Genomic DNA, 20799 nt, shown 5'->3' with positions numbered 1-20799 from the left:
ATTTAATTGCAGGTTTAATGTTTAAAAGCCGAAGTGGCAATTTGTTTTTACTTTTCTTTAGACACCGAAGATACTTGCACACTATATTGATGTTGAGCTGCGGAAAAAAAAACTAGATCAAATAATGATCATGTGTTCTTAAGTGTATAGGCCTGAAGTTTGTTATTTGATGCAGACTGTTGTTATTCCAGTGCCCAATTGCAGAAGTGCCAAAAGTATAGACCATGTGTGCAACATTATATGCTAGATAAACTCTTTTGAGATGAAGGGGATATTTTAGTAAAATCTGTTTCTGGTGTGCAATGTAAATATATATGTATATATGAGTGTGTATATGTGTACAGCCATACATTATTCAAGACGCGGTAATGGCACTTCAGGATGAGATCCTATTACAGCGATACTTGAAGAGATTGAAGAGCTTTTGGAATTCTATAAGACTTTTCTTTTTCAAACTTTATTTCAGGCTACATGTTGTCCATACACTTCTAAGTGATGTAGCCACAGAGAGACAGAAAGAGGGTCAAACGATACAACGACATAGAGAGGGAAGGAACCAACGAGAAAGACAAAAAGATGAAGAGAACGGAGAGAGAGAGAGGGGGGGGGGGAGGAAAATTTAGAGAAAGAGAGAAGGGGAAGGTTAGAGAGAAATAGGACTACGTGTGTCCTTCCCTCTATTTACAAAATAACTATCATCAGTCCAAGAAAAGCTGACCCGAAGTGACCTGTGCTCTCATTTAATAGCAGGTTTTCGACTGCGTGGTGAGGGGCAGGGACAGTTGTTGGAGAGTATCGTCCAGTAATGGTCAAATGAATGAGGGCGACCCCACACCTCAAAAAAAAAAAAGATCATTGGTAGATGTCGGTGTATACTTGTATGTGTGTGTGTCTAGATACTGACCTTCAACTGCTCAACTAAGATTTAGGACAGAGGGTCTTGGGAGAGAGAGATGATGTTAAGATACATACAAATATAGGTCAAATCGGATAAGGTCACTTTTACATATATCGCCATCCTCGCTACCAATAAAAAAAAAATTTGGACAAGAAAACAGATGCAATAGTATCAGTGGCGTAGCTAGTGTGGGGTGAGGAGGGGGAGTTGAAAATCCCACTTGAGGGGGGCCCCCAAAAGAGTGTTTTTACAATAAAAATTAAATATTGCGCTACATGCAGGGGCCCCCCAAGAGGTCAAGCCCCCCGGCCCCCAAACGATGGAAAATTCCTAGCTACGCCCCTGAATATTATATAATTGATCTAATTGTTTTGTAAAGGGTCAATCTTTTATTCAAAGCCTCATAAAGAATTATTTCCGTAAAAAAATTCCTTTGGTTAAGTGTCTTATGTCCTCTGTGACATTCTGCAGTTTATGCCATAAAATGAAAAACTACTTAATAATTGTTGTTTTTAGCTATGTTTCACTTACATGTATATTAAATACATTGTTTGATTTTAAAAAAAGTAAACATTTTTTTCGTAAATGTAGTAGTTACATAACAGAACTTACTTAACTTAGCAATGCATTTGTAAAAATAAAAAATTGTAAATAGTAATCACCCTTGCTAAATAGCCTCCCGTGTTTGTTACTATTAATAATGAATAATTGTAAAAATGGTGAATTTGTATGAAAAAAAAACTGCTTTTCCCCCGTTTTTTTTCCTCCATTGAGTCACAATAGGGGCTGTCAACTGTACTTTTATTATTTTAGTTCCAGGAAAGTTAATTTTATTTTAGAAATTAAATTTTTCGCTTTCAGAAAAGAAAAAAGAAGCCGTTGCAAAGGAACGTTAAATGGCCTAAAATATCATGATGTCGGATTTTTAATATCTCTTCTAGTTTTCGAGATCTAAACGGGACGGAGGACGGACTGACAGACAGACCACACAAAACTAATAGCGTCTATGTCCCTTTCGGGAGACGCTAAAAATTAAAAATGAGTCTGTGGTAATGTCAGCTTACATTTTAAGCAGAGAAATAAAGCAAATTTTCGACGCTTAAAAAATATAAACCTTTAATGTCCCATTAATTAATGTAAGTACTACAACCACGGGTTTCTATTAAAATAGTATGAGGCCGATTTAATTTCGTTTTTGCACCTATTTGGTGATATAGACCGCGACACGAGTGTTGGAAATTAAAATGGCCCGGAGACCAAATTAGGTTGGGCATCACTGGGTTACAGGATAGGCTAGTTACAGACTTAAAAGAACTATTGAAATTGAACTAGTACAGCGATGAGACGTAAGCAGGGACGAAGATGGTTAAAAACATTCAAATGAAGTAATCACTTCGCCCTACTTCGTGGATATCAACAGATCATCGTAACCATGGCAATTACTTTCCCAGAAACGTCCACCCTCAGGAAAGATTAATTGGTGATACAAAGTCTCGTGAGATTTTATCTGCTGAATGTGTCGCGATTATAACTGTCCTTCTTTGTCTTTAACAATCGTCATTGTAATTTTCACTCAGTCTTACTATACTGTGGAGTACGTTGTCATTGAAGATTTGCTGACAGCTGATGTCCAGTTGATGTCTAGTGGGTGTCAAGTAGATGTCCAGTACCGTATTACATTTTTCACATCTTCACAACTTGGACTTCTTTCCTGTTCAAGTTCATATTTAATTCTTATAGGAGTAAAATTAACATTAAATTAAAATTGTGTCCATGACGTGTGCCTGACCTTTGACCTAGTTTAGAGTAAACACCTATATGAGCTTCGCGAACACTGGTTTGGTCGTAACGACTCTGGTTACAAAAAAGGATATACACGAGACATTATTATTACCAGTAGTGGTTTTGTATGTCTGTCTTTGTACCCAATGATACTATACGATGTTTGCTTTAAGAACTAGGCTAATAAGAAAAACATTTTATTGCAAATATAACATTTAAAAGAAAGCAATAGAAAAGTATGCGGTGTGAGATTTCACATTCATTTGCATTAAAAGGCATTTACCCAATAAGTGACAGCATGAACGGAAGAGTTAAACTTCTGCATCTGAAACGTAACACTAGTTGAAAACTTTGTGTCTGAACCATATGGTCTTGAGTTTGAATCCCGATGGAAACTGAGATTTTGAGTCCAACAAATGGAGGCCTGACTTTAACAAGTTTGTGCCAAGTATCTATTAGTTTATAAATTAAAGCAATGGCAAAATTCATTAGTTTATATACTTTTCCCTCGTTTTGTTTCCCCATTGAGTCACGACATGGCTGTCAACTGTACTTTTTATTATTTTAGTTCCAGGAAAGCTAATCATAGTTACAGATTTTTAAAACATTTTTTGTCCAAGTTGTAATAGTAGGCTAGTCCACATAAACAAACACTTTCTTGTCTGTGTAAATGCTCCCTTTATTCATATTAGTTCGTCCCTATATATAGGCCCAAAAAGAATCTAATTATCTTACCTCTATGTTACTAAGCGCATTCTTTCGACATGTCAGCAATGTGGGTTACTGGGTTACAATAACGAGACGGGCCTGACAAAACAATAACATTTACTATCACAATGTACCCTTCCCAAAACAAATTTTCCAATTCCATTAAACTAATGCAAGATAAGTCTTGGAACCGTTTTAGCAAGACATTTTAGATAGCCGTTGTAGCCAGACATTTTAGATAGCCGTTGTAGCAAGACATTTTAGATAGCCGTTGTAGCAAGACATTTTAGATAGCCGTTGTAGCCAGCCGTTGTAGCAAGACATTTTAGATAGCCGTTGTAGCCAGCCGTTGTAGCAAGACATTTTAGATAGCCGTTGTAGCCAGCCGTTGTAGCAAGACATTTTAGATAGCCGTTGTAGCAAGACATTTTAGATAGCCGTTGTAGCAAGACATTTTAGATAGCCGTTGTAGCAAGACATTTTAGATAGCCGTTGTAGCCAGCCGTTATAGTTTGATGTCGTGCAAGCTGATTTTCACGTCTGTTTTTTTTTTAAATTTTTTTTTTTTTTTTGCTGTTTGTTGGTATTTCAACTTTTACGACAAGTCAAACATTGTCATGTAGAGACTCAGGCAGCGTGTGTGTGTTTGCGTGATCACAGGTAACAGAGAGTGAAAGTTATGCGTACAAAAATGAAGAGAAGCTGGAGAAGAACGGTCTTGGGTGTTAAGATGGCGAGAGAACAAGAGGGAGAGTCAAAGAGAGAAGAGTGAGAGACAGGAGTACAGGGAGGAAGTGGATGAAAGTCAGACATGCTGATGAAGAAAACAAGGTTCAGAAAGATCACAGAGCTAATTAGAGAGCGAGCCTCTATGAACGAACTTTCCAGATTTTGATACCATCAGCGTTCCGATTCATTAGACAAGCTCACCATGTTTAGGGATGGTGCACTTGGCTGTATCTGTGGAGCCATCAAGCGCACGGATAGTGTCAAAGTCGGATAATGAGACGCATTCCTTTATTGATGGCTTGATAATGAGAACTTCTAAAATACCAAAGCACGTTTACTGTAGAGGGCTGCACCATGAACATTGAACATTCAGTGATTAGCTTTGTGTTAGATAAGAGAGAGGAATGATGTGATGCATGGGATATAGAGAATGTTGTGAGAAGAAAGAAGTTCCCGATATTTTAGATGTAATAACTTCATTAGGTCGGCAGAAACTATCAAGGAATCAAGGGGGGGGGGGGGAATGAGATTTGAAATATTTTGTCAGGGCGAAGCTCATAATTTAACACGGAAATTTTTTTTAAATATATTACATCCTATCTAAATTTCATACAATTAGAAATAACAATAATAATATTAATAATAATAATAATATAAATAATAAATACATTAATAATTTAAAACTCGACACACATTTTGGTTCACAAGTTTCTTAAGATAACAGCACCATTGAAACATAGAACACTGTATCTCTACTGGACCCCTACAACACTACTATTCAGCACATATTTAATCAGAGTCATTATAAACTTCCACTATATTCACACTAAACACAGTTGGGTGCTTTACATATCTTATATTCCACTAGCTTTACCCACCGTCTACGCCCGTTGAATTGTTCTTAGGCTCTATATTGTTTCATATACTATGGCCCCCTTCCCTTTATTTTTCTGACTTATAAAATAGAAAGGCTCACAAGTAAACGCTCCCACATAAATTCCCTTGGCCCACCAATTGAAACAACATGTGAATTCAAGTATTAACTCCTCCCTCCCCAACTCCTCCCTCCCCAACTCCAGCCTCCCCAACTCCTCCCTCCCAACAAATCCCTCCCCAACTCCTCCCTCCCCCAACTCATCCCTCTCCCATCTCCTACCTCCCCAACTCCTCCCTCCCCAACTCCTCCCCCCCAACTCCTCCCTCCCCCAACTCATCCCTCTCCCATCTCCTACCTCCCCAACTCCTCCCTCCCCAACTCCAGCCTCCCCAACTCCTCCCTCCGAACAACTCCCTCCCCAACTCCTCCCTCCCCAAATCATCCCTCTCCCATCTCCTACCTCCCCAACTCCTCCCTCCCCAACACCAGCCTCCCCAACTCCTCCCTCCCAACAACTCCCTCCCCCAACTCCTCCCTCCCCAACTCATCCCTCCCTCAACTCATCCCTCTCCCATCTCCTACCTCCCCAACTCCTCCCTCCCAACAACTCCCTCCCCAACTCCTCCCTCCCCAAATCATCCCTCTCCCATCTCCTACCTCCCCAACTCCTCCCTCCCCAACACCAACCTCCCCAACTCCTCCCTCCCAACAACTCCCTCCCCCAACTCCTCCCTCCCCAACTCCTCCCTCCCCCAACTCATCCCTCTCCCATCTCCTACCTCCCCAACTCCTACCTCCCCAACTCCTCCCTCCCCAACACCAACCTCCCCAACTCCTCCCTCCCAACAACTCCCTCCCCCAACTCCTCCCTCCCCAACTCCTCCCTCCCCCAACTCATCCCTCTCCCATCTCCTACCTCCCCAACTCCTCCCTCCCCAACTCCGGCCTCCCCAACTCCTCCCTCCCAACAACTCCCTCCCCCAACTCCTCCCTCCCCCAACTCATCCCTCTCCCATCTCCTACCTCCCATACTCCTCTCTCCCAACAAATCCCTCCCCAACTCCTCCCTCCCCCAACTCATCCCTCTCCCATCTCCTACCTCCCCAACTCCTCCCTCCCCAACTCCTCCCTCCCCCAACTCCTCCCTCCCCCAACTCCTCCCTCCCCCAACTCCTCCCTCCCCCAACTCCTCCCTCACAACTCCTCCCTCCCCAACTCCCCTCCCTCAACTCCTCCCTCCTAGCTCCTCCCTCTTCAACACCTTCCTCACAACTTTTTCCTCCCCCAACTCCTCCCTCCCCAACCCCCCCTCCCTCAACTCCTCCCTCCCAGCTCCTCCCTCCCCCAACTCCTCCCTCACAACTCCTCCCTTCCCAACTCCACCCTCCCCCAACTCCTCCCTTTCCACCTTAAAATACTTTTTTTTGTTGACTCTCTAGTTCTTCTTCTTCTTAAAAAGGCATTTACCCAATAAGTGTTCTAAGACCAGTTAATCAGGACAGAACACCAACATGATGTGTAGAGAGACAGAAAGAGAGAGAGAGAGATAAAAAAAAATACAGAGAGAAGAGAGAGAGAGAAATAACATAAAAGATATATTTGTATATATACGCAGAGAGAGGGAAAGAAAGACACTCAGAGAAATAGAGACACATTAAGAAAGAATGGCGAAAAAAGAGAGAGAGAGGAAGAGTTTCCAGGACATTTAATAATTGGAAATGTTTATAAGAAATGAGAGATTATTTCATGAAACAAAACTGTTGGTTTTATCGTCTGCTCCCATCTGGTTGTATTTTAAACAAAGTTTTTTTTTTTCCTTGTTCCAGTTGATGAGACATTTTTTTATGGTCACAGCTTCGATACATAAAGAAAATTGATTCTAATTATCCCGTAAAGTTTCCCCTCCCAGATATTTATGTTTGTTTAGCTGTAATACAATCTTTGCGGATCTAAGCGGGATCTTTTTTTTTTCTAATCAGTGAGTTCTTTTAATTTTTCTCTAATGGAGAATCTTCATTAAATCTGATTGATTTCATAAAAAGTGTTATGATTATTGATTTCATGTTAGACTTGACACTGACAGAGTGCAAATACGAACGTTTGTGATTTCAAGTATTTGGGGACAAAAAAAAAGACACATTCCTGAACATCTTTAAAACCAAGGCTCTAATTTATCTGTAGTGCAGGTTTTCATACATGGAGGTAAATCTCTAAATAGGAAGCTTTGTTTGGTGTATCCGGTGTACAGAATTCAGACTATTGATTGTTGTAGCCGGTCGTTGACTTCTAACACCAAACTGCTGGTAGACAGCTAAACCATTGTAGGTGTAATACATCTTAACTAATACAACTTCAAAGAACTTGAATAACTTCCTTTTGTGAAGAAAACTAAATAGAGCTTTATTTATATTATAGACTAAATCAGCTTGTGATAAAGTGGGATAAACGTACTAGACTTGAGTCATAATATTCTTTAACAAAATCTGACTCACTACAATAATACAACCCTTTAGTCTCAATTTTTGAAGCCGTTTGACATAAAGTAAGACCAAATGACGACACTGCCACCTATGTTGCATCTTTCACAACCAATCGCTAACCTCTTCCCACCGTCACCATAGAAACACACACTCTATAACATTGATAAATTAAGTATTTTAACATTAGATCTAATAATTGTTGTAGACTTGTCAAAACTGTACAATTTTATTTCTAAGCTCTTAAGCTTAGTGCACAAAGTATTTTTTTTATTACTAATATTATTTGCTTTTATTTCCTAGAAATATCAAAATCTCTCCTACATTTCTTCTCTTCATTTTCTTACTTTTTTTCTTTACGTTCCATTATATCGCCAAAATATTTCATTATATCGCCACGATATTTCTCTATGTCGCTTTCTCTTTTTACCATGTCACATTATTATATTGCTTCAACAGGATTTAAAACAAGTTTTTTTTAAAAAGTAAGCATTTTGTTTAAAATGTAAGTAGCTAGTATAACAGAAAATAATTTAGTAATACCAATTTAAAAAAAACATATTTTTTAAAATCTAAATCTATAACCCTTTGTATAGATGTGTTGAAAATATTATAATCAATAGTGACACTTGCTAATTAGTTTTCCTATTTTTTTTATTATTAATAGGGAATAGTTGTAAATATCGTGTATTTTTATGAAAAAAACTGCTTGCATCGTCCATTTTAAAAATTATATCTTAGCTTTCAGAAAAGAAAAAAGTAGCTGTTGCATCAGAACTTTCAAAGATCTAAGATATCATGATATCAGATTTTCAATATCTTTTTTTAGTTTTGGAGATCTAAACAGGACGGATGGACGGACAGACCACATAAATTTAATAGTGGCTATTCCTCTTTCGGGGCCGCTACAACGAATCTTAGAAAAGAATCAAAGAGCAGATTATTCTAATTAACTTTTAGAATGAGAATCAACACAAATTGACATGCTGGATACATATTCCACATTGGCTCATGAAGTTAGACTATCATGTTAACAGACTCCTTCCTCCAAGTTTTAATCCTGGTTTGTAGAAGTAAAAATATTCTTCTGAACCTTCAGTGTTTTTTTTTTATTCCACCAAGATTTACTAAATATTAATGAGATAAATGATAGTAACAGAAGCGACGGTGAGTCCACTACACCCGTTAGCCACTGCACGCAGAAACAATTGTATATGGACATCTATATTTCGAGGGGAACAAAAGCTGATAAGAGTTGCGCTGGTAAACTGTGTTGATAGTAACTGATTCATTCCAGCTCATCGGTCAGCTGAACCTGTGGGCGTGCAAAGGTGTGAACAAGTTACTTTTTTTTTTATTGTAGTCTGTCTAGTTCTTTCTTTCTTTTTATTTCTCTATTCATCACTGTCTTTCTCTGTCCCTCTCACTCACTCACTCAACATCTCCCTATCTTTATTTCTCTCTTTCTTTTCTTCTCTCTCTCTCTCTCTCTCTCTCTCTCTCTCTCTCTCTCTATGTCCTTCGCTTTCTCTATTCATCGCTCTCTGTATCTGTTCCTCTCTCTCTCTCTCTCTCTCTGTGTCCCTCGCTCTGGCTCTCTTTCTCACTGAACCACTTTTTCTCTCTTTACCCCGCTTTCTCTCAATCTCCCTTTCTCTCTCTCTCTCTCACCTTCTCTCTCTATCTCTCTTTTTGTCCCTCTTTCTGTCTACCTCTCTCTTTACGGATTGTATATTAGTAGCTAATACACCAGAAAACACATGAATATTAATATACAAAGCGCAAAGTAAGGCGTATGTATGTATGTATGTATGTCCCGCATTGAAATTAAAAACCGTTTAACCTATCTTGATAAAACTTGACATAGAGACAGTATTTTACGTATGTACGCTATGATTGTTTTAACTATTAATTGAACATAGTGTACTTGTATGAAAAATTGAACTTTTTATTATCAAATCGAAATCCCTTGTTCTTCTGATATAATTTTGTCTGCTATTGATTCTAAACGATTCAATGTGATTGTTAACAGGACTTAGCTGAGTTGGCATAAGAGGCTGATGGTGCGCTAGTTTTAGAGTTGTAAATTGTCTTTCTTTTGCATTGAGTTCAGGGCTTGGGTCATTCTCCTGACTGCAAGATCTTGTAGCAAATTTTAAAACATGCCTTTATCATGGTTTCTCCTCCAGCCTGTAGAAGTTCACTCCGGCTGATTTTTCTTTTTTTTCATGGCTTTCTTTGCTGATTTTCCTTCTGAAAGAAGCATGACCAGATATTCAGTTTTGGTTAGTGTAGGGACTTTTAGTAACTCTAAATCTCATGAAATTTCAAAGTTATACAACTCCTAACAATATTCAGTTTAGCTCCTTATCTGTTTCAGCAGTCAAACATTTGATCTTTTGACCTATTCAGCGACAAATATTTTAACTGAGCCTATTCTGCAACAAATCTTTTTATTGAGGATATCCTGTAACAAAGTTTGATATTGAACTTATTCTGAAACAATTATTTTAATTGAATCTAGTCTGTGACTTTTCTATTAATTGAAGCTGTTCTGTGAGCTACTGACATTGCTGCTGAAGATCTCTTTGGTTAATTTGATTTCTGAGTCATATCATTTTGTTTTCTCTCAGTTTATTGTCATTTTATGTCTTTCATCTGTCTGATTTTGAACACACATTTTTGGCGTCGTTGTATTTTAGTACGCCCTTGTCAGTGAAGATTCTAGTCCAGCAATGTCAGTGAAGTTTCCTAGTCCAGCATTGTCAGGGAACATTAGAACATTACTTTGGAGTGACAGCGGATAAAGCAAAAAAAAAAAAGAAATTTTTTAAACTCGTTTTTGTATCCTCCCGTTCATCTGGTTTAATCCCCCGGTGTTGCCCTGTCCGGAATAAAGACAACAATTTCGTAAAATTCCACTCACATACCGGTCAACTAAGCCTTCTCCATTGTCCGCGAGTGACTATGTCAGTACATTGTACGTTGTGTGGAGGGTCCAGTCCATCCCGCCACCCTCACGCTCAAGCTAAAGCCACTGTCTCTCTCCACCTCATCCCCATTTGTCATTGTGTGTCATGTTGCGCGTGAGGTCTTCAGTGGACAGCACTAACCAGCGGTCAGCTTTTTTTTTTTTTTTAAGGGACCACGTATCCTCATTTGTTTGGCTTTGTATTAGTATTAGCAGCGGGGATTCCCGAGACTTAGGCGCTATCCATTCATCTATTTTAGTGGCGACCTCATAGAACTAGCTTGGTTTCTTTCTATGTAATTACTTTAGTAGACACGTGAGTCACAAACATGACTTAAGAAGTACTTTGAGCTTTGGTTCTGTTATATTTTTTCTAGTTATCTACATCTTTCATTTCATAAAGGGAAAAAAGGTATTTTTCCAGAAATATAAGTTTAGGTAGATCATTGTAAAAGAAAAAAGTCGGACGTTATAGTTGACCAATGGTATAGTTGACCAAGCTAATGTATAGTTGATTAATCTAAGACTGAAAATTGGATGTTATAGTTGACCAATCTACGTCATAGTTACCAATCTATGTTATAGTTGACCAATCTATGATATAGTTGACCAATCTATGTTATAGTTGACTAATCTATGTTATAGTTGACCAATCTATGATATAGTTGACCAATCTATGTTATAGTTGACCAATCTATGTTATAGTTGACCATTTTATGATATAGTTGACCAATCTATGATATAGTTGACCAATTTATGTTATAGTTGACCAATCTATGATATAGTTGACCAATCTATATTATAGTTGACCAATCTATATTATAGTTGACCAATCTATGATATAGTTGACCAATCTATGTTATAGTTGATTAATCTACGTTATAGTTTACCAATCTAGAACTGAAAGCGGCATGTTAAAGTTCACAATCTATGACAAAAAAACTGGAAATTATAGATGACCATTTGACAGTGGGGTTTAACCTTTTTGCCCTGAGGCAAACGTGTCACAGGCTGCATGAGCACACTATATTTTTTTAATTGTCTGAGAAACCGTCTTCATGATTGCCTCATTCAGTGGTACGCGCTTCGAATTGATAGCGCAATGATCGCGAATTCAAACTCTGCCAGCTGCCATCCCCTGTCTTCCTGCAGGAGGTTCTGGGCTGCGATGCAATGATCAACATTTCTAAATTAACGGCAGAAACGTATAAGAAAGTCAAACAAATAGAAGTTTCGATAGGTCAGATAGCACTGTGTCACGGGCCGAATATGGTCCCTGGATCGTAGTTTGGGCATTACTGATCTAGGATAACTCTGCATCTAGCCTGACGGTCTTAGTTTCAGCAACAATCATTTGAAAGGACTTGTTTATTTGATCAGAAATAATGCTAAAGATTGACTTCTTTGGAAGGGCGCGTTGGCCGAGGGTTTAAACGATTGGCTTCCGAACCTGGAGTCCTGGGTCCCAATCTCGGTAAAAACTGGGATTTTTGAGTTTTAGGATTTTTAGGGCTCCCTTGAGTCCTTCAATTCTTATTTGTATTTGAAGAAACAGATGACCTTAATATAATCTGCCTCATAGATTCCTTTTTTTTTTACTATGACTTGTTTGAGCTTGTCTTAATAGACCTGCAAAAGAGAATTCACAGATTCTTAAAAAATTATTTCAAAACATTCTAGAAAATGACTCTAGATGTTTTAAAACTATGGTAGAAATGACATTTAAGTAATTAATGCTAAGACGGTTGTGTTCGAACGTATTTTTCCCTCCTTGTCTAAAGTGTTCTCAAAAAGGATGTTATCGTACTAGCATGTGTGACATGCTTTTGTTGGGAATGCCTCGTCGAGAGAGGCGTCTATCCTTGCCTCACTTTCATTCATTACCCTTATTTCAGTGGCCATTATCTTTGCCTCATTTAGAGTTCCGCATCTTGTCTCACTCAAAGGCCTGCATCCTTTATTTAGGGGCAATTATCCATGCCTCATTGTCTTAGCCTCGATGAGGAGGGGGGTGGGGTTAGGCTACGCTACTTTACAATAAGGCCGCGCGGTGGCTGAGTGGTGGTTCAGCGCTTGGCTACCGAACCTGTGGTCCTAGGTTCGAATCCCGGTGAAGACTGGGATTTTGAATTTCGGGATTTTCTGGGCGCCCCTTCGTCCACCCAACTCTAATGGGTACCTGGCTTTAGTTAGGAAAAGTAAAGGCGGTTGGTTGTTGTGCTGGCCGCATGACACCTTGCTCGTTAACCGTCGGTCAAAGAAACAGATGCCAGATCTGTCCCATAGATCACAAGGTCTGAAATGGGAACTTTTTTTTTTTTTAATTATCTTACAATAAGGAATTTGGCGCCAAAAGTCAAGAGTCATTTGTTTTGTTTATTTCAGGTTAGGTTTTATACGGAGACATTAACGTCGTGATACAAAAACAAAGACTAGAATTAGAAATGAAACAAAAGCAGTGCAATTGTTAGTGTCTTTAGAGACAATCAAATGTGTGTTAACTGGAAATGTTTTAGACTTAGGATTTAGTTCAGTGACCACAGAGACAAGATTCCATTCGTTATATATTCAATGTTTATGAATTGCCATCTCTCTTCGCATTGGATGTCTTGGATGTGTTGACTCTATAAGTTGGATGTTTAGCTATTACCATCGTTTTGAACTTAGCCCATTCAAGACACAGCGCAGAGTAACCAACTTGGGCAGCTTTTTATTCCTCTTAGGAAGCACATGCCGTCCACTCATTCAAATTATAAATCGTTCAATTTGGGTTTCGTTTTCAATGCTGACCTTCACTATATGTTTGTAGGTGTGAGTGTGTGTGTTGTGTGTGTGTGCGTGCGCTTACGTTGGAGCTAGTGTCTGTAAGTATAAATAAGTGAGTGTTTTTTGTCATAGAGAAATTCATGTGTGTGGTGATCAGAAACGCCCATCTGACAAATAACTCACCAATTCGGTACAAAATTGTTGAACTATCTCTCCAGAGGATATCTGTAGTGGGAAGAGAAAGGAGGGGGGAGGGTGAATGTCATGGGATACTGCAACGTTTTAGTACACTGTGTAAGGTCTAAAGTCATTGACAGCTGGGCCATTAGTGACCCGTCCGGTGGACTTTGTCAGTACTTGGGGTACCTCACTGGTTAGTGTCCGCCCACGCTACAGAACTGCTTTTGAGCTATGTGTGTGATAGAAAGTGTGTGTGTGTGTGTGTGTCTGTTGTAGCATGTGTCTGAGTGGCTTGTGTGTTTATATTTGTGTGCATATGTATGTGTATATGTGAATGAATATGCGTGTGAGCAATGACAGTGGGAAAAAAACAGTCATATTGCTGGTCTTTGTAACAGACTTTGTAAACATAGGAACATTGTGAAGCTCTAACGTATGTTATCAAGCTCATAGTTTTAGACACAAATATTCGCTGCGAACTAGAGACATTGGAGAACGTGTAATTACACTGTGAAGAATAAAGTCCATAGAGTTTAGTGCACCATTTCAGAATTTTAGTTTATTAACATTCACGACCATGTGCACCAAATAAAGTCAGAGAAAGTTTTTTTTTTCTTACTGTGAGCCACTTCAACTACACGGCAACAATACTCGCTCATAAAAATTTTTATTATTATTCTTGTACAACACAAATTACCAACGACAATCTTTTACGTAACCAATTGTCAATAATCAATAAATAACTAATTGGTTATTTTATTAAATTGATTCTTGTGTTGTCAGGTGAAAGAACTGCGCAAAATTTTAGCTTGATCCGAGATTAGGTGTCGTAGATATAACGTTTACAAACTTGTTACCATACAGACAGAGTGAGTTGATAGAAGCTTTGCAACATGTAAAAGTACCTTTTCAGACCTTCTAGATCTACAGAGCAGATGATGTAAAGTCATCCTTTCTATTGCCTAGGGCTAACGAGGGTGTCATGTGGCAAACATAACGACCAACCTCTTTACTTTCCTCCACTATCCATTAGAGTTGGGTGGTCTGTGGCGCCCTAAAAGTCCGGAAATGAAAAATCCCAGTCTTCATTGAGATTAGAACTGAGGACGTCGGAGCCAAGCTCCTTACCACTTAGCCACCGCGTACCCTCATGAACTATGTAAAGTAAGTTTGTCCTTGTTTGATCAAACGTTACAATTTGAAAAGAGCAAGTAAGCGTGTGAATAGTGTCCTCACATTACAAAGACATTGTCTACGTCTGACTTCTGAACTTTATAGAGATCCCCCCAAGGATAAATACACTTTTCTAATTTTTCAATTCTAAGCTACTGTCATCTTTCACTTTCTTGAAAATTGCCAGCGAATGATCGCATCATTGGAAAAACTGTTAAAGTGTTTTCTTGCAGCTTAAAGCGACCTTGCCTAAAACCGTAACTTTGTTCTAGTAAGCCATGTAACAGTGCCATGCCCTTGTGAGTTTAGGAGAATCAGTACATGAAATTGTCACCATTAAGCAATTGGTCTATTTGCCAGGTAAATGATCTTGTGCTCCGTCGGGCCGGAGGCCAAAAGTAAATTTATCGAGGCATGTTATTTACAAATTTTTGGATCGTTCCTTAGCGAAGAAGTTTAAGCCGTGTGTGCTTTCGTTGTTAAAGTATTCTAGAGAAGTTTTCATGAGAAAGACTTCTTCTGTGGGTGTAGTGGAAAAACTGAAGACCAGGGGGGAGGGGGGATGGTGAATTTAACTTCCATAATTGGGTTATTATATATTGTATAAATATAGTAATACTCTGTGGAAATCTCTCCCCAAACTAGACGTGTCTAAGTAAGTCAATCTATTGTGCATTACGAATGTTTGGAAGGTTTGTGGTTAATGTATTTTACTTGGCAGCTGATCCGAGGAGCTAAATGGTAGCTCGCTTGCTTGCCAGTCTGATGCCTCGTGTTTGAATCTCGAGATTCTTCTTATTTTGATAACTAGTGTTAAGGTGTGTCCACTCAGCGGGCATCTGTAGCCAGGTAGAAAAAAAAATTAATAGTGAACTGGTCATTCAATACCAGCTATAGTTGCTATACAGTCGTTTTGAGACGGATTTTGAAGCGTATTTAAGTTAGGAAAACGTTGGCATATTTCGTGCCACTTTTAACATTCTCTGACTTGTTTACAAACGAAATCTCAATTCACTCTGTCTGTCTATATGGTAAACATTTGTACACGTTATTTCTTCCATACCCTATCTCGGATCAAGCTAAAAGTTAGCACAATTATTTCTTTTACGTGACAACACAAGAATCAATTTTTAAAAATAACTAACTATTGGTAATCTTTTTTTTTTTTATCTCTAACAAGGGAAATAAATTGTAATTGACTGAAGTGGTGGTATAAGCTGGAATAGTCCCCTTTAGAGGTCGTCGTCTTAGTCTTAGTGAACACAAACCTGAAAAATAGGACGAGACTATAGAAACAATAGATAACTATACAATTTTTTATGTTCATAAACTCTCCACCAGCAGAGTGGCTACTGCGTTGGCTTGAGAAACCTAAGAAGGCTTTAGCCCACAAATTCAAATACATGTCATTCACTTTTTAAAAAAATAAATACATTTAAAAAAACGATCCCCCGTATACCCCGTTCTTTCTCCCCCACCCTTTTCCAACTGGTCCAGACAAGTGATAGATTCTTAGCATATTGAGAAAGCTAAGGGAATGAATTTGTGCTAAACAAAAAAAAATTTGTAAAGATATTTTTAATCGCACAGATTTAAGATTGTTTGTCTAGATCTATTACAAATTTAATTACATAACTGATCCAAACGAATTGATACAACAACTCTAAATATAAACTTTATTTTTTTTAAAGTATTTTTAATTTTTTTTTTTTGTCATTATTTCCGGATCCTGTTGTACACCGGATACACCAAAAAGTGAACTATTTATTGATTTGCCTCCGTTACCAAGAAAACAGTCCAATAGTTCGAACTATTTTGATGTTTGGATGAAAACGTAAACTAAACCATCACAGCTCTATAAACAACTCATCAACTGGTCAACAATGTTGTCATTGCTGCTTGGAAAGATAGGACACTCTACGACAGTCAGGCAGCTACTCAGAAAGCTCACGTCACAACATCAAGAGAACAATCGCGAAACACAGAGCCAAAGGTTACACACTTGATTATCTAATACGTACAGTGGCTACACGTGTACTCTAGCTATTAGAACTATTTCAAAGCACTCACGTTCTTGACACGCATCCGTTTCGTCTAATTGCCTAGACCCTCGTAATTAGTACATTCTATGTAATCGTTAAACTCCAGTGTAAAAAAAAAAAGTCCCAGTTTTATTGAATTGTCGTGCTAGACGTCAACTCTTGATAGTGTCTTGACATAATGCTCATATCATCTCAAATCAGTTGAACAAGTCAGTAATGTCTGTTATTTTTAAGTAATGTGGTTTTTAGCAGCCCCCACCTTTCTCCTAGTGAAAAGCCGCTAAAGGTTATGTTTTATTTGTGTGTTGTGTTTATATCTCAAAAACTAAAAGCGTTATATTACTCAGATTTCATAGATGATACCCAATAGCGCTTATAATAGCTACAACTGTTTATTTTAGAGTTTGAGACGATTTTGTTTTCTGGCATGAACAATAAACATACATTATTTCTAAATCATTGGGTTACTATATATTGTATATATATATATGACTTTTGTGATAAAACCAAGAATAGTAGATGACGTGACATACATATGGACTATAGAATTAACTCCCTAGGTCAAACAAAGTCCTTTTGTGTTTGTTTTTTGTTAATTTTTAGCGGCCCCCGAAAGGGGAAAAGACGCTATTAGTTTTGTGCGAAATGTCTGTCCGTCTGTCCGTCCTTGCCGTTTAGATCTCGTAAACTAGAAAAGATATTGAAAATCGGACATCACAATATTTTAGACCATTCAAAGTTCTGATGCAACGGCTACTTTTTTTTTTTTTTCTGAAAGCGAAAAATCTAATTTTTAAAATCAGTTATGCAAGCAGTTTTTTTAAAGAGAAAAAGCTAATTAGTATGCATTATAAGTTAGACCTAAATTAAAACGAATAGTAATCTTGTAAACTTCATTTTCCTAAACATTATTATCACTACGAAGTAGGCATCAGACATTAGTTGGGGAAAAGTAAAGGCGGTTGTTCTTTGTGCTGGCTACATGACACCCTCGTTACCCGCCGTAGGCCACAAAAAAACAGATGAACTTTACATCATCTGCCCTATAGACCACAAGGTCTAAAAGGGGAACTAGTTAGACCAGGTTCACATCTAACTTTGCATCACTTGCACCTATCCTTTGATCTGCTGTACCGTAGGGCACTACACAAGATCTGTCAACCTTCTTTCTCCATTCTTATCTCTCATTTGTCTTTGATATAATTTCATTTGGATGTTCTTTCTGAAAATATTGAAGCCTGCCTGGGTGGACCACTTGGGGGGCCGATTTTGAGTTCATGTCCCCACACAAACTGTCTTTGTAATCTTGTTTGTTTTATGTTGATGTTTATTATTTTTTTTGGAGTCTATGTGTTGTTGTTTTTTAAAGTAAGCCATAAAACAATGGATTTCAAAAACCACCTAATTTGAGTTCGTCTTATTATAAATTATCAATTATAAATGTTTTCTGTTTCTACTGTATATAATAATCATGTGCTCATTTCTACAAGTAAACAAGTACCTTTGTCGATAAAAGTGAAAACAATAGAAATGTAGACCTATTTAAAATGTTCTAGTAACCGATACTGCGATACATTTTTGACTAGAATATTTTGAAATGTTCTGTTAACCGATACTGCAATACATCTGGACTAGAATATTTTTAATAAGTAGAACGAAATGCTTACTTTTGTTTACATATATTCAATTTAAATAAGTTAGATACAAAAATATTGATTCGTATAAGAAATAAATGCATAGTTTTACTTCTAATAGTTTCTTTTTAATTATAACAACTCGGATTAAATTCTAAAATTGTCTACACATTCTGTTTCATTCTTCATTTGCCTGCACATCTCAACAACAACCAAAGTCGAACGTATTTCTAAAAAGATTAGAAAGAGAGAAAAACTTTAACGCGCATTAGATGTAGACTTTCTCGCAAGTCGATTGACCTTTGGAACCTCCTCTCACCGAGCTGTTGTCCGATTGTTTTGTACGTATGCCCTGCGCATCATGTGGAAGTCAAGTTGTGTATAAATATATAATTGTCGTAAATGACAGGTTAGAATGTCGTGCTAAAATGACACAAGAAGTCGGAATCGATGAGAGGCATTAAGGTCATAGCGAAATGAGCTTCCGACATGGAACGTTTTGCAAGGGATATAGAGGGTGAAAAGGAGGCCAATGCTACACAGGGTGCCGCTAAATATGACGACTAGAACAATGACGTGGTAGATGAAAGGTTCAAAGAATTAAAGGAATAGGAATAGTATTATTATTATACTTTTCTCCCCCCCCCCCCCATGTTCTCCGACAAAATAAATTACGCATAATAAGAGTTGCGATGACATACTAGTACAACTTGGCGTCACACTTTCATGGAGGTCCTCAGAGCAGGTGGGAAGAAGCTTCAAACTTTGCCAGTGACAGAATTTTGTGGAACCAGGTTGCCGGCAAATGCGCCGAACGGCGCAGGAGGGTCTAAGTCAGTAAAAATAGCACATTAGGTTTTTGAAATAAAACTTTTTAATAGCTGGATAATGCACGGTAGATACCTCAGAATATGCATTTTGTTGGTTTTAAATAATTAAATTGCTTGACGACGGGGCTCCGCCCCGCGCGGTGGGAGCTCTCAGCGCTCCTCCAGACCCCATTGCTGGCAACTAACTCCAGGAAGAACCTATTCTAGGGTACCATAAACGTATTCTGAAAGAATGAAGGGTCAGAATGTAGTAAAGATTAATAATGCACACACACACACATACATACTTACATATATATAAACATATTTTTTTTGCAGGGGGGTGCGGGGGGATTCCCCCCTCCCTCGAAAGAAAATCCTGGCTACGCCTATGTGACATATATACAAATATATTTTTCCTATGTCCTCCTACAACAATACAGTACAGCCTCTCACATCTGTCGCAATGACAAGAAAATGATCGCCTGTTCAAGTGTTGCCTTGACAACGAGTGTGCTTAGCTTCAATAGAAATATATATATTATTATGAATATATTTCATCTATGTATACGGGCTATAGACGTATTAATAATAATGGTCAGCTAAGATGAATGTGCAAGGGAAATGAGTCATGAGACAATAAAAATAAACAAAACAAACGTAGTTTTCATCAATCAAATCTTGAAAGCATTTGGGAGTTCTTTTATTTAAAAACAAGGTTACAAAGACAGTCAGTGTGAAAACACAAACTCAAAATCGGCCCCCTAGAGTCTTCACCAGGATTCGAACACGGGACTTACGGTTCCAAGTGCTTTACCCCTCAGCCACAGCATCTCCATATATTCATTTAGCGTACAATTATATTTTTAAAAAATAATAATTATTAACATTATCGATGCATTCAAAATTAATAACATGTTACATGTAATAAAGAGAAACTAAAAAAGATGTTTTCTTCTTACAAAATTAGATAAATTGGCAACAAGAAAAAAAAAATTCTTGATCTACTTTAGGCGTTAGGCTTAGATAGTAAGCGAGCTTAGAAATGATTTGGGAAAGACTTTCCCCTCTTAAATAAAAATTAATATCTCCATTGCCTTTTGTCATACAAACTAGATCTTTAATCTAGAACAAGATTTTGATCTAAAACTAGATCTAAGTCTAGATCTAAAAGTAGACCGAAGTCTAGATATAGAAATAGATCTAAGTCTAGATCTGGAACTAGATCTAGATCTAGAATCTTGAAGAAACGTCTGTATTATATAAGATAAGATAAGAATCTAGATGTAGACTAGAATTCGTATGACTTTACACGCTTAGTCTTTAATTAGATTACTAGACCTAGACCAATGTTATGATCTGGAAGTGTAGGCCTTTAAAGTTGTTACCGTGTAATGGTGTACTAAGCTGTTGGTATCCGATTCACTTCCTAATGTGACACTACTTTTTACATAATAATTAAAATAATAAATAAATCTCCACCCCTAAGCTGTCAGAAGATGTTATTTTGTTCAAATTATTAATACATTTATAATATATATATATATCATAGTATATAGGCCTATGTATAATGACTAATGAGGATATGTCAAAACTGCGCGCTATAATTTTTTTATTTTTAAACTTATAATTAAAACAAAGTTCATATCAAAATTCTTTTTTGAAAACAACCTATCAATCAGTATATCATTCAATGAATTAGTTAGTAAATGGAAAATATATTTTATAATGATCATTCACACTTTTTCCATTG

This window comes from Biomphalaria glabrata, chromosome 8, assembly GCF_947242115.1.
Source record: "Biomphalaria glabrata chromosome 8, xgBioGlab47.1, whole genome shotgun sequence".
NCBI classification, from domain to species: domain Eukaryota; kingdom Metazoa; phylum Mollusca; class Gastropoda; family Planorbidae; genus Biomphalaria; species Biomphalaria glabrata.
This window is presented reverse-complemented; position numbering follows the sequence as displayed.